Here is a 13,933-nt window from a genome sequence, read left to right on the forward strand (position 1 = left end):
AACCAACGCGTTTCAAGAATGTCTAGTGTCAACTGTAATATACAGTTTCTTTCTATAAACTATGGCTCTCCAGCTGTTGTGAAACTACAACTCCTATCATACCCTGACAAAGTGGGGCAGTACTACTCAGTAAGCTTTCGCGTAAGCAACCAATGCGTTTCAAGAATGTCTAGTGTCATTTGTAATATACAACTTCTTTCTATAAACTATGGCTCTCCAGCTGTTGTGAAACTACAACTCCTATCATACCCTGACAAAGTAGGGCAGTATTACTCGGTGAGCTTTCGCATAAGCAACCAATGCATTTCAAGAACATCTTGTGTCACCTGTAATATACAGTTTCTTTCTATAAACTATGGCTCTCTAGCTGTTGTGAGACTACAACCCCTATCATACCCTAACACAGTGGGGCAGTACTACTCAGTGAGCTTTCACATAAGCAACCAACGCGTTTGAGGAATGTTTTGTGTTATCTGTGGTGGCCTTCATCATCACTTGTTGCTCTTCATTTGAGCTTTCATGTGAGCCGGCAACTCGTTTCAAGAACATCTTGTCACCTGTAATTTACAGTTTCTTTCGATGAACTATGCCTCTCCAGCTGTTGTGAAACTACAACTCCCATCATATCCTGAAAAAGTGGGGCATAACATCTCCTTGAGCTTTCACATGAGCAACAAACGCGTTTTATAAATCTCCTGTGTCCCCCATAATATACAGTTCATTTCTATACCTGATGGCTGTTCAGCTGTTGTGAAACTACAACTCTCATCAGACCCTGACAAAGTGTGGCATTACTTCTCAGTTGAGCTTTCACAAGAGTAGCCAACGCATTTCCAGAATATTTTTTTGTTGCTCATACTATAGTTTATTTCTATGGCTCTTCAGATGTTGTGAAACTACAACTCCTATCATACTATCAAACTCCTATCAACACCTATCAACAACTTCTCCAGTTGAGCTTTCACATGAGCAACCAACGCGTTTCACGAATGTCTTGCGTCACCCATAATTTAGTTTCTTTCTTTAACCCATGACTCTCCAGCTGTTGTGAAACTACACTCATACCCTGACAAAGTAGGGCAGTAATACTCAGTGAGCTTTTGCGTAAGCAACCAACGCATTTCAAGAATGTCTAGTGTCAACTGTAATATACAGTTTCTTTCTATAAACTATGGCTCTCCAGCTAATATGAAACTACAACTCCTAAAATACCCTGACAAAGTAGGGCAGTACTACTCAGTGAGCTTTCGTGTAAGCCTCCAACGCGTTTCAAGAATGTACTATACAGTTTCTTTCTATAAACTATTGGTCTCCAGCTATTATGAAACTACAACTCCTAAAATACCCTGACAAAGTAGGGCAGTACTACTCAGTGAGCTTTCACATAAGCAACCAACGCATTTCAAGAACATCTTGTCACCTGTAATATACAGTTTCTTTCTATAAACTATGGCTCTCCAGCTGTTGTGAAACTACAACTCCCATCAGACCCTGACAAAGTGTGGCATTACTTCTCAGTTGAGCTTTCACAAGAGCAGCCAACGCATTTCCAGAATATTTTTTTGTTGTTGCTCATAATATAGTTTATTTCTATGGCTCTTCAGATGTTGTGAAACTACAACTCCTATCAAACTCCTATCAACAACTTCTCCAGTTGAGCTTTCACATGAGCCACCAACGCGTTTCACCAATGTCTTGTGTCACCCATAATATACAGTTTCTTTCTTTAACCCATGACTCACCAGCTGTTGTGAAACTACAACTCCCATCAGACCCTTACAAAGTGGGGTATAATGTCACAGTTGGGCTTTAACGTGAGCAGCCAACGCGTTTCAGGAATAGCTTGTGTTTCCCATAGTGCATGGCGGATCTCTACAACCTGTAGTAAGACTACAACTCCCAGCACATCCTGGATGGCCTCTATACAGTATGAACTGACATACAGGGTTACGTGTTAGCGGCCGCCATGCCGGAGTTTGCCGCCGGAGGGACAGGGTTAATGTGCGGAGATTCATGGAGCGGCTGTGATCACTTCATTATCTCTCTCTCCAGAGCTAATTACCGCCATCTCCATCCGCGCACAGAAAGATAAGACACTAATTAAACCGCCGCCTCCTTCTTCGCTTCTGTCTCAGCTCCACTTTTCTTCGGAGAAATTAAATCACATGTGGTCCCCCCCCCCTCGTTGGCCATCAGTCAATGGATGGATGCAATCCGCAGGAGATAGCGGGGTGCCGACTGCCTGATAGCATTGATCGCCTGCGCACAGTCACAAAACGTCTCTTCTCCACTTCAAGTTCTCTTCTCAGACCTAAGACCCTACTAAGTCCCCAAGATAGAGGTGGAAGAGGCGCGCGGCACTTGATGGCGCAGTCCGCACCATCTATGGTGAGATCATGGGGGGGACCAACTTGTGGGGGGGGGGATCGCATCAGTTGTCAAAGACGCTTCGAAGAAGGGGGTCACATGACATCAACTAGTACAGTGGTCGCCAACCTGAGGACCTCCAGATGTTGCAAAACTACAACTCCCAGCATGCCCGGACAGCCAACGGCTGTCCGGGCATGCTGGGAGTTGTAGTTTTGCAACATCTGGAGGTCCGTAGGTTGAAGACCACTGAACTAGTCGATGGGACCGACCCCGGACCTCTAAACGAGAGCGAGTTCAGTGGGGCGATCTGAGACTAGGGTCGCCACCTTTCTTGCAAAAAAAATAAAATTTACCGCCATGCTAATTTGCATAATTATATATGCGTGACATCACAGGATACATATATGCAGGGGAAATTTTGTCCTATTCCGACCCCTATTTTTAACAGGACCATTTTTGTTTTGATGTGAATTTTTGATTGCTTTTTTTTTTTTTTAAATCAAATTCAAGAGTTGCAGTTAGTTACTAACTACAACTCCCAGCATGTGCTGATACAGCCTGTGGCTCAGCAGCTGCCCTAAAGGAAAACTACAACTCCCAGCATGTTGGACAATATAGTAGTATATAGTATAGGTCAGTCTTTCCTAACCAGAGGTGCCTCCAGCTGTTGCAAAACTACAACTCCCAGCATGTTGGACAATATAGTAGTATATAGTATAGGTCAGTCTTTCCTAACCAGAGGTGCCTCCAGCTGTTGCAAAACTACAACTCCCAGCATGTTGGACTGTATAGGTCAGTGTTTCCCAACCAAAGGTGCCTCCAGCTGTTGCAAAACTACAACTCCCAGCATGTTGGACTATATAGTAGTATACAGTATAGGTCAGTGTTTCCCAAGCAGGGGTGCCTCCAGCTGTTGCAAAACTACAACTCCCAACATGTTGTACTATATAGTAATATATAGTATAGGTCAGTGTTTCCCAACCAGAGCGCCTCCAGCTATTGCAAAACTACAACTCCCAGCATGTTGGACTATATAGTAGTATATAGTATAGGTCAGTGTTTCCCAACCTGGGGTGCCTCCAGCTGTTGCAAAACTACAACTCCCAGCATGTTGGACTATATAGTAGTATATGGTATAGGTCAGTGTTTCCCATCCAGGGGTGCCTCCAGCTGTTGCAAAACTACAACTCCCAGCATGTTGAACTATATAGTAGTATATAGTATAGGTCAGTGTTTCCCAACCTGGGGTGCCTCCAGCTGTTGCAAAACTACAACTCCCAGCATGTTGGACTATATAGTAGTATATGGTATAGGTCAGTGTTTCCCAACCAGGGGTGCCTCCAGCTGTTGCAAAACTACAACTCCCAGCATGTTTAACTATATAGTAGTATATAGTATAGGTCAGTGTTTCCCAACCAGAGGTTCCTCCAGCTGTTGCAAAACTACAACTCCCAGCTTGTTTGACTATATAGTAGTATATAGTATAGGTCAGTGTTTCCCAACCAGAGGTTCCTCCAGCTGTTGCAAAACTACAACTCCCAGCATGCCCGGACAGCCAACGGCTGTCCGGGCATGCTGGGAGTTGTAGTTTTGCAACAGCTGGAGGTGCCCTGGTTGGAAAACACTGGTATAGCATATGGTGCAACATTCCGGCAGTTGGAGGATTGGTTGGATAATTTTAATATAAAAATACCTGGCCAGGTGTCATCCCTATACGCGACTGAATTACAATGATTTTTGGTGACGATCATTGTGATATAAAAGGTCACATAACTGCGCAACACAAAAGCCGCGTGACTGGACAATGCAAAAGTTGCATAATGGTGCAATACAGAAGTCGATGATGGTGCGATTGAACTGCTCTGTGACTGCAATACAGTAGTTGCATGATGGTGCAATACAAAGGCTACGTGATGCAGTACAACATTCGCATGATGGTGCAATACAAAAGTCACATCATTGTACAGTAAAAAAATAATTGTACAGTAAAAAGTTGAACAGATTTGTAAATTACTTCTATTAAAAAATCTTAATTCTTCCAGTACTTATTAGCTGCTGAATACTACAGAGGAAATTCTTTTCTTTTTGGAACACAGAGCTCTCTGCTGACATCACGAGCACAGTGCTCTCTGCTGACATCACGGGCACAGTGCTCTCTGCTGACACCTCTGTCCGTTTTAGGAACTGTCCAGAGCAGCGTATGTTTTCTATTGGGATTTTCTCCTACTCCGGACAGTTCTTAAAATGGACAGAGATGTCAGCAGAGAGCTCTGTGTTCCAAAACAGAAAAGTATTTCCTCTGTAGTATTCAGCAGCTAAGAAGTACTGGAAGGATTAATATTTTTTAATAGAAGTAATTTACAAGGCTGTTTAACTTTCTGGCCCCAGTTGATTTAAAAAAAAAAAAAAAAAAAAGTTTTACACCGGAGTACCCCTTTTAAACAGATTTGTAAATTACTTCTATTAAAAAAAAAAATCTTTATCCTTCCAGTACCTTTTAGCGGCTGTATGCTACAGAGGAAATTCTTTTCTTTTTGAATTTATTTTTTTGTCTTGTCCACAGTGCTCTCTGCTGACACCTCTGTCCGTGTCAGGAACTGTCCAGAGCAGCGTATGTTTTCTATTGGGATTTTCTCCTGCTCTTGACAGTTCCTGATACGGACAGAGGTGTCAGCAGAGAGCACTGTTGACAAGACAAAAAAAGAAATTCAAAAAGAAAAGAATTTCCTCTGTAGCATACAGCTGCTAAAAAGTACTGGAAGGATAAAGATTTTTTAATAGAAGTAATTTACAAATCTGTTTAACTTTCTGGCCTCATTAAACACCCACTGAATGATGTGCAATGCAAAAGTCACATAATGGTGCACTAATAAAGTCCCGGGAAGGTGCAGTACAGTAGTTGCGATTCTACAAAAGTTTCATGATGGGACGGTATAAAAGTTGCATGAAGGTGCGATCCAGAAGTTACCGTACATGGTGCATTAAAAAAGTTGCATGAAAGCAGCCAATGTCCTTTAGCACCTTCTCCGTGACAGCGCAAAGTCACATGATGGTGCAAGAGAAAAGTCACATGATGGTGCAAGAGAAAAGTCACATGATGGTGCAATATGGAAGTCACATGATGCAATACAAAAGTAGCACGAAATCCGCAAATGTTCTTGTTTTCTATAGCGGATGCCCACATAGAACCCTCCCGCACTGGTGACTGGCTGAGCCTTGTGGTGCGACAAGTTACAGGGGTGCGTGGTCACAATGGCTGCCCCCGCTCCTCATCTATGGTGCGGTCTGAGTGGGCGTCCGGTGAGACCCGTCTAGTCAGCAGCTGTGAAATGGGGAGCGGGTGATGGAAAATGCAGTAAATGAGGCCATTGGCGCAGAATGTAGCGGGCAGAGGAGAGCGGCCGGGGGGACGGCGGGGTCTTATCCCGTACACAGCGCCGGACGCCATATGACACATCGGATAACACTGTCTCTTTGTCCTAATGTAAGAAACCTGATATTGGTCAGAAATTCATGTCCAGGCTTCATGCCCCATAAAACCAGGGAGGGGGAGGGGGGGGAATATAGCGAGTCCCTGCAAACCCATAAAGGGGCCGTCAGCGGCTGGACAGCCAGGGTCTCAGGCCCATGTGAAGACATCACGTCGTCTTACGTGTACGTGTGAGGAGCGAAGGAAGGGCCGGGATATGGGAACGGTTTACAGCAGCCATAGTGTAATAACCTGAACAAATACCAGCGGACTACTCCCCCCATCAGGCAGACGAGACGTATGTGATTGTATGATAGAGATCGGATATACACAAGGGTTCTCCGTCCAACAGTCAGATCTGTCGTGTGTCACCAGCAACATCACCATCATCTCCACTACATCCCCATCATCCTATCACTAACATCACCTCCACTACATCCCCATCATCCTATCACCAACATCACCATCATCTCCACTACATCCCCATCATCCTATCACTAACATCACCTCCACTACATCCCCATCATCCTATCACTAACATCACCATCATCTCCACTACATCCCCATCATCCTATCACTAACATCACCATCACCTCCACTACATCCCCATCATCCTATCACTAACATCACCATCACCTCCACTACATCCCCATCATCCTACCACTAACATCACCATCATCTCCACTACATCCCCATCATCCTATCACTAACATCCCCATCACCTCCACTACATCCCCATCATCCTATCACTAACATCACCTCCACTACATCCCCATCATCCTATCACTAACATCACTATCACCTCCACTACATCCCCATCATCCTATCACTAACATCACCATCACCTCCACTACATCCCCATCATCCTATCACCAACATCCCCATCACTAACATCCTATCACTAACATCCCCATCATCACCATCACTAACATCACCATCATCTCCACTACATCCCCATCATCCTATCACTAACATCACCATCACCTCCGCTACATCCCCATCATCCTATCACTAACATCACCATCACCTCCACTACATCCCCATCATCCTATCACTAACATCACCATCACCTCCACTACATCCCCATCATCCTATCACTAACATCACCATCACCTCCACTACATCCCCATCATCCTACCACTAACATCACCATCATCTCCACTACATCCCCATCATCCTATCACTAACATCACCTCCACTACATCCCCATCATCCTATCACTAACATCACCATCACCTCCACTACATCCCCATCATCCTATCACTAACATCACCATCACTAACATCACCATCACCTCCACTACATCCCCAACATCACCATCACCTCCACTACATCACTAACATCACCATCATCTCCACTACATCACCAACATCCCCATCACCAACATCCCCATCACCAACATCCCCATCACTAACATCCCCATCACCAACATCCCCATCACCAACATCCCCATCACCAACATCCCCATCACTAACATCCCCATCACTAACATCCCCATCACCAACATCCCCATCACTAACATCCCCATCACCAACATCCCCATCACTAACATCCCCATCACCAACATCCCCATCACTAACATCCCCATCACTAACATCCCCATCACTAACATCCCCATCACCAACATCCCCATCACCAACATCCCCATCACCAACATCCCCATCACTAACATCCCCATCACCAACATCCCCATCACCAACATCCCCATCACCAACATCCCCATCACCATCATCCCCATCACCAACATCCCCATCACCAACATCCCCATCACCAACATCCCCATCACCAACATCCCCATCACCTCCACTACATCACCAACATCCCCATCACCAACATCCCCATCACCTCCACTACATCACCATCATCCTATCACTAACATCCCCATCACCTCCACTACATCACCATCATCCTATCACTAACATCACCATCATCCTATCACTAACATCACCAACATCCTATCACTAACATCACCATCATCTCCACTACATCCCCATCATCCTATCACTAACATCACCATCACCTCCACTACATCACCAACATCCCCATCACTAACATCCCCATCACCTCCACTACATCACCATCATCTCCATCACCAACATCCCCATCACTAACATCCCCATCACCTCCACTACATCCCCAACATCACCATCACCTCCACTACATCACTAACATCACCATCATCTCCACTACATCACCAACATCCCCATCACTAACATCCCCATCACCAACATCCCCATCACCTCCACTACATCACTAACATCACCATCATCTCCACTACATCACCAACATCCCCATCACTAACATCCCCATCACTAACATCCCCATCACCTCCACTACATCACTAACATCACCATCATCTCCACTACATCACCAACATCCCCATCACCAACATCCCCATCACCTCCACTACATCCCCATCATCCTATCACTAACATCCCCATCATCCTATCACTAACATCCCCATCACCTCCACTACATCCCCATCATCTCCACTACATCCCCATCACCTCCACTACATCCCCATCATCCTATCACTAACATCCCCATCACCTCCACTACATCCCCATCATCCTATCACCAACATCACCATCACCTCCACTACATCCCCATCATCCTATCACTAACATCACCATCACCTCCACTACATCCCCATCATCCTATCACTAACATCACCATCATCTCCACTACATCCCCATCATCCTATCACTAACATCACCATCACCTCCACTACATCCCCATCATCCTATCACTAACATCACCATCATCTCCACTACATCCCCATCATCCTATCACTAACATCACCTCCACTACATCCCCATCATCCTATCACTAACATCACCATCATCTCCACTACATCCCCATCATCCTATCACCAACATCACCATCACCTCCACTACATCCCCATCATCCTATCACTAACATCACCAACATCCCCATCACCTACATCCCCATCATCCTATCACTAACATCCCCATCACCTCCACTACATCCCCATCATCTCCACTACATCCCCATCATCCTATCACTAACATCACCATCACCTCCACTACATCCCCATCATCCTATCACTAACATCCCCATCACCTACATCCCCATCACCTACATCCCCATCACCTACATCCCCATCATCCTATCACTAACATCCCCATCACCTCCACTGCATCCCCATCATCTCCACTACATCCCCATCATCCTATCACTAACATCACCATCACCTCCACTACATCCCCATCATCCTATCACTAACATCAGCATCACCTCCACTACATCCCCATCATCCTATCACTAACATCACCATCACCTCCACTACATCCCCATCATCCTATCACTAACATCAGCATCACCTCCACTACATCCCCATCATCCTATCACCAACATCACCATCACCTCCACTACATCCCCATCATCCTATCACTAACATCACCATCACCTCCACTACATCCCCATCATCCTATCACTAACATCCCCATCACCTCCACTACATCCCCATCATCCTATCACTAACATCCCCATCACCAACATCCCCATCACCTCCACTACATCCCCATCATCCTATCACTAACATCACCATCACCTCCACTACATCCCCATCATCCTATCACTAACATCACCATCATCTCCACTACATCCCCATCATCCTATCACTAACATCCCCATCACCTCCACTACATCCCCATCATCCTATCACTAACATCACCATCACCTCCACTACATCCCCATCATCCTATCACTAACATCACCATCATCTCCACTACATCCCCATCACCTCCACTACATCCCCATCACCTCCACTACATCCCCATCATCCTATCACTAACATCACCTCCACTACATCCCCCCCATCCCCCTCCCCTATATGCCACTCTCTGGGGGGTCTCTGCACCCCTGCGGATCCTTGTGGCTTCACCATTTTTTCCTGGACTCTGCCTGTTCCAGGATTCCTCTGCTCCCAGGACTGTTCCAGTTCACATCTACACAATTTGAGGTGCCGTTTCTTTGAGGACTGCTCAGACACTCACTCAGGATCCTCCTGGTTTTTATCATTAACATATAATGGGTAAATGAAAGGGTTAATAGTTTTCAGAGATATGAAGCCAGAGCTGGATCCTACAGTTCTAGAAAGATGGCGGTGGAGACGTGCGGTTGGTGCGGAGCTGAGTGATACATTCCTGTAACCCCCGGGGTGTGATCCAACCACAGACCACAGATGGTGCGCAGATCAGGGGCTGCCACGTACAGCCAGATACCTGGAGGCCCCAAAACCACAGCACCGCCAGCCGGGTGATAGAGCAGAACCGTGCCCACCCCAGCACCGCCAACTAGATGATAGAGCAGAACCGTGCCCACCCCAGCACCGCCAACTAGATGATAGAGCAGAACCGTGCCTACCCCAGCACCGCCAACTAGATGATAGAGCAGAACCGTGCCAACCCCAGCACCACCAGCCGGGTGATAGAGCAGAACCGTGCCCACCCCAGCACCGCCAACTAGATGATAGAGCAGAACCGTGCCTACCCCAGCACCGCCAACTAGATGATAGAGCAGAACCGTGCCAACCCCAGCACCACCAGCCGGGTGATAGAGCAGAACCGTGCCAACCCCAGCACCACCAGCCGGGTGATAGAGCAGAACCGCGCCAACCCCAGCACCGCCAACTAGATGATAGAGCAGAACTGTGCCAACCCCAGCACCGCCAACTAGATGATAGAGCAGAACCGTGCCAACCCCAGCACCACCAGCCGGGTGATAGAGCAGAACCGTGCCAACCCCAGCACCGCCAACTAGATGATAGAGCAGAACCGTGCCAACCCCAGCACCGCCAACTAGATGATAGAGCAGAACCGTGCCAAACCCAGCACCGCCAGCCGGGTGATAGAGCAGAACCGTGCCAAACCCAGCACCGCCAGCCGGGTGATAGAGCAGAACCTTGCCAACCCCAGCACCACCAGCCGGGTGATAGAGCAGAACCGTGCCAACCCCAGCACCGCCAACTAGATGATAGAGCAGAACCGTGCCAACCCCAGCACCGCCAACTAGATGATAGAGCAGAACCGTGCCAAACCCAGCACCGCCAGCCGGGTGATAGAGCAGAACCGTGCCAAACCCAGCACCGCCAGCCGGGTGATAGAGCAGAACCTTGCCAACCCCAGCACCACCAGCCGGGTGATAGAGCAGAACCGTGCCAACCCCAGCACCGCCAACTAGATGATAGAGCAGAACCGTGCCAACCCCAGCACCGCCAACTAGATGATAGAGCAGAACCGTGCCAAACCCAGCACCGCCAGCCGGGTGATAGAGCAGAACCGTGCCAAACCCAGCACCGCCAGCCGAGTGATAGAGCAGAACCGTGCCAAACCCAGCACCACCAGCCGGGTGATAGAGCAGAACCGTGCCAACCCCAGCACCACCAGCCAGGTGATAGAGCAGAACCTTGCCAACCCCAGCACCGCCAGCCGGGTGATAGAGCAGAACCGTGCCAACCCCAGCACCGCCAACTAGATGATAGAGCAGAACCGTGCCAACCCCAGCACCGCCAACTAGATGATAGAGCAGAACCGTGCCAAACCCAGCACCACCAGCCGGGTGATAGAGCAGAACCGTGCCAACCCCAGCACCACCAGCCGGGTGATAGAGCAGAACCTTGCCAACCCCAGCACCGCCAGCCGGGTGATAGAGCAGAACCGTGCCAACCCCAGCACCGCCAGCCGGGTGATAGAGCAGAACCGTGCCAGCCCCAGCACCACCAGCCGGGTGATAGAGCAGAACCGTGCCAGCCCCAGCACCGCCAACTAGATGATAGAGCAGAACCGTGCCAACCCCAGCACCGCCAGCCGGGTGATAGAGCAGAACCGTGCCAACCCCAGCACCGCCAACTAGATGATAGAGCAGAACCGTGCCAACCCCAGCACCGCCAACTAGATGATAGAGCAGAACCGTGCCAGCCCCAGCACCGCCAACTAGATGATAGAGCAGAACCGTGCCAACCCCAGCACCGCCAGCCGGGTGATAGAGCAGAACCGTGCCAGCCCCAGCACCGCCAACTAGATGATAGAGCAGAACCGTGCCAACCCCAGCACCGCCAGCCGGGTGATAGAGCAGAACCGTGCCAACCCCAGCACCGCCAACTAGATGATAGAGCAGAACCGTGCCAACCCCAGCACCGCCAACTAGATGATAGAGCAGAACCGTTCCAGCCCCAGCACCGCCAACTAGATGATAGAGCAGAACCGTGCCAACCCCAGCACCACCAGCCGGGTGATAGAGCAGAACTGTGCCAACCCCAGCACCACCAACCGGGTGATAGAGCAGAACTGTGCCAACCCCAGCACCTATACTTAGCCCATCTCTGACCTGGCACCTGGTGATACAGCGGAGTCGGATCAGAACCATCACAGTCTGTACTCAGTGTCGGTAAGACGTGCGGGCGCCCCCCCTCTTCCTGGAAGCGTCTTGGGGGGGGGACCCCGACCTCCTGGGATTATCATTTCTTCACTCGGATTTATTGATTCTTTTGCCTGTAAATTGACCACAAATCACAACAGAAAGAGACGTTTATAATGTACAGAGCAGATCCACAGCGTTCTCATCTCATACCGTGTATCTAAGCCTAGGATGTGTGATACTGTCTGCTGTGTATCTAAGCCTAGGATGTGTGATACTATCTGCTGTGTATCTAAGGCTAGGATGTGTGATACTGTCTGCTGTGTATCTAAGCCTAGGATGTGTGATACTGTCTGCTGTGTATCTAAGCCTAGGATGTGTGATACTATCTGCTGTGTATCTAAGGCTAGGATGTGTGATACTGTCTGCTGTGTATCTAAGCCTAGGATGTGTGATACTGTCTGCTGTGTATCTCAGCCTAGGATGTGTGATACTGTCTGCTGTGTATCTCAGCCTATGATGTGTGATACTGTCTCCTGTGTATCTCAGCCTATGATGTGTGATACTGTCTGCTGAGCTGTGTATCTCAGCCTATGATGTGTGATACTGTCTGCTGTGTATCTCAGCCTATGATGTATGATACTGTCTGCTGAGCTGTGTATCTCAGCCTCTGATGTGTGATACTGTCTGCGGATCTGTGTATCTCAGCCTATGATGTGTGATACTGTCTGCTGTGTATCTCAGCCTTTGATGTGTGATACTGTCTGCGGATCTGTGTATCTCAGCCTATGATGTGTGATACTGTCTGCAGATCTGTGTATCTCAGTCTATGATGTGTGATACTGTCTGCGGATCTGTGTATCTCAGCCTATGATGTGTGATACTGTCTGCGGATCTGTGTATCTCAGCCTATGATGTGTGATACTGTCTGCTGTGTATCTCAGCCTTTGATGTGTGATACTGTCAGCGGATCTGTGTATCTCAGCCTATGATGTGTGATACTGTCTGTTGAGCCCTGGTGTTTAAGCATAGTGTCTCCTCAGCCACGTATCTAAGCCTGTGCTGTGTGATACAGCCTCAGGGACCCACCCAGTAGCAGACAGGAATGTCTTACTAGTTACACATGACATGTCGGCTATAAATCACACATTAAGGGGCTACTGGACGCCTGTAATCGGATCTGTGGCCCCCTGCCCCCCTCCCTGTTAGGAGCTACAGTGGCCCCTATAGCAGACTGATAGGGGGTAAAGGTCAGCGGTTCAGGCCTGACCCCTGACCCTGGGCACAATCAATCACAGCCTGACAGGTGCCCACTGCTCCTCCATAGGTTCCTGTGGGTGGATTGGATTCGTCCCATAGTGGGCATCATATCATGTCCGCCCCCTGGTGCCCACATGAGGGACCACAGTCATTTTATTCATGAATCAGGAAGCTCAGGATGAACCCATAGAGCAGTTACAAAACTACAATAGAGCAGTTGCAAAACTACAACTCCCAGCATGCCCGGACAGCCGAAGGCTGTCCGGGCATGCTGGGAGTGGTAGTTATGCAACAGCTGGAGGAACCCTGGCTGGGAGAAGAGGCATGAATGGTGTGTCTGTAATCTGCAGACAGGAGCGATGCTCTGCAGCCATTGATTCGTCATGAATGCTTCCCCTGTAATAATAATTGTGAGAGCATACAGGACATGAAATCCCAGCTGGAGCTCCAGCG

The sequence above is a fragment of the Hyla sarda genome, unplaced genomic scaffold, assembly GCF_029499605.1.
Source record: "Hyla sarda isolate aHylSar1 unplaced genomic scaffold, aHylSar1.hap1 scaffold_371, whole genome shotgun sequence".
NCBI classification, from domain to species: domain Eukaryota; kingdom Metazoa; phylum Chordata; class Amphibia; order Anura; family Hylidae; genus Hyla; species Hyla sarda.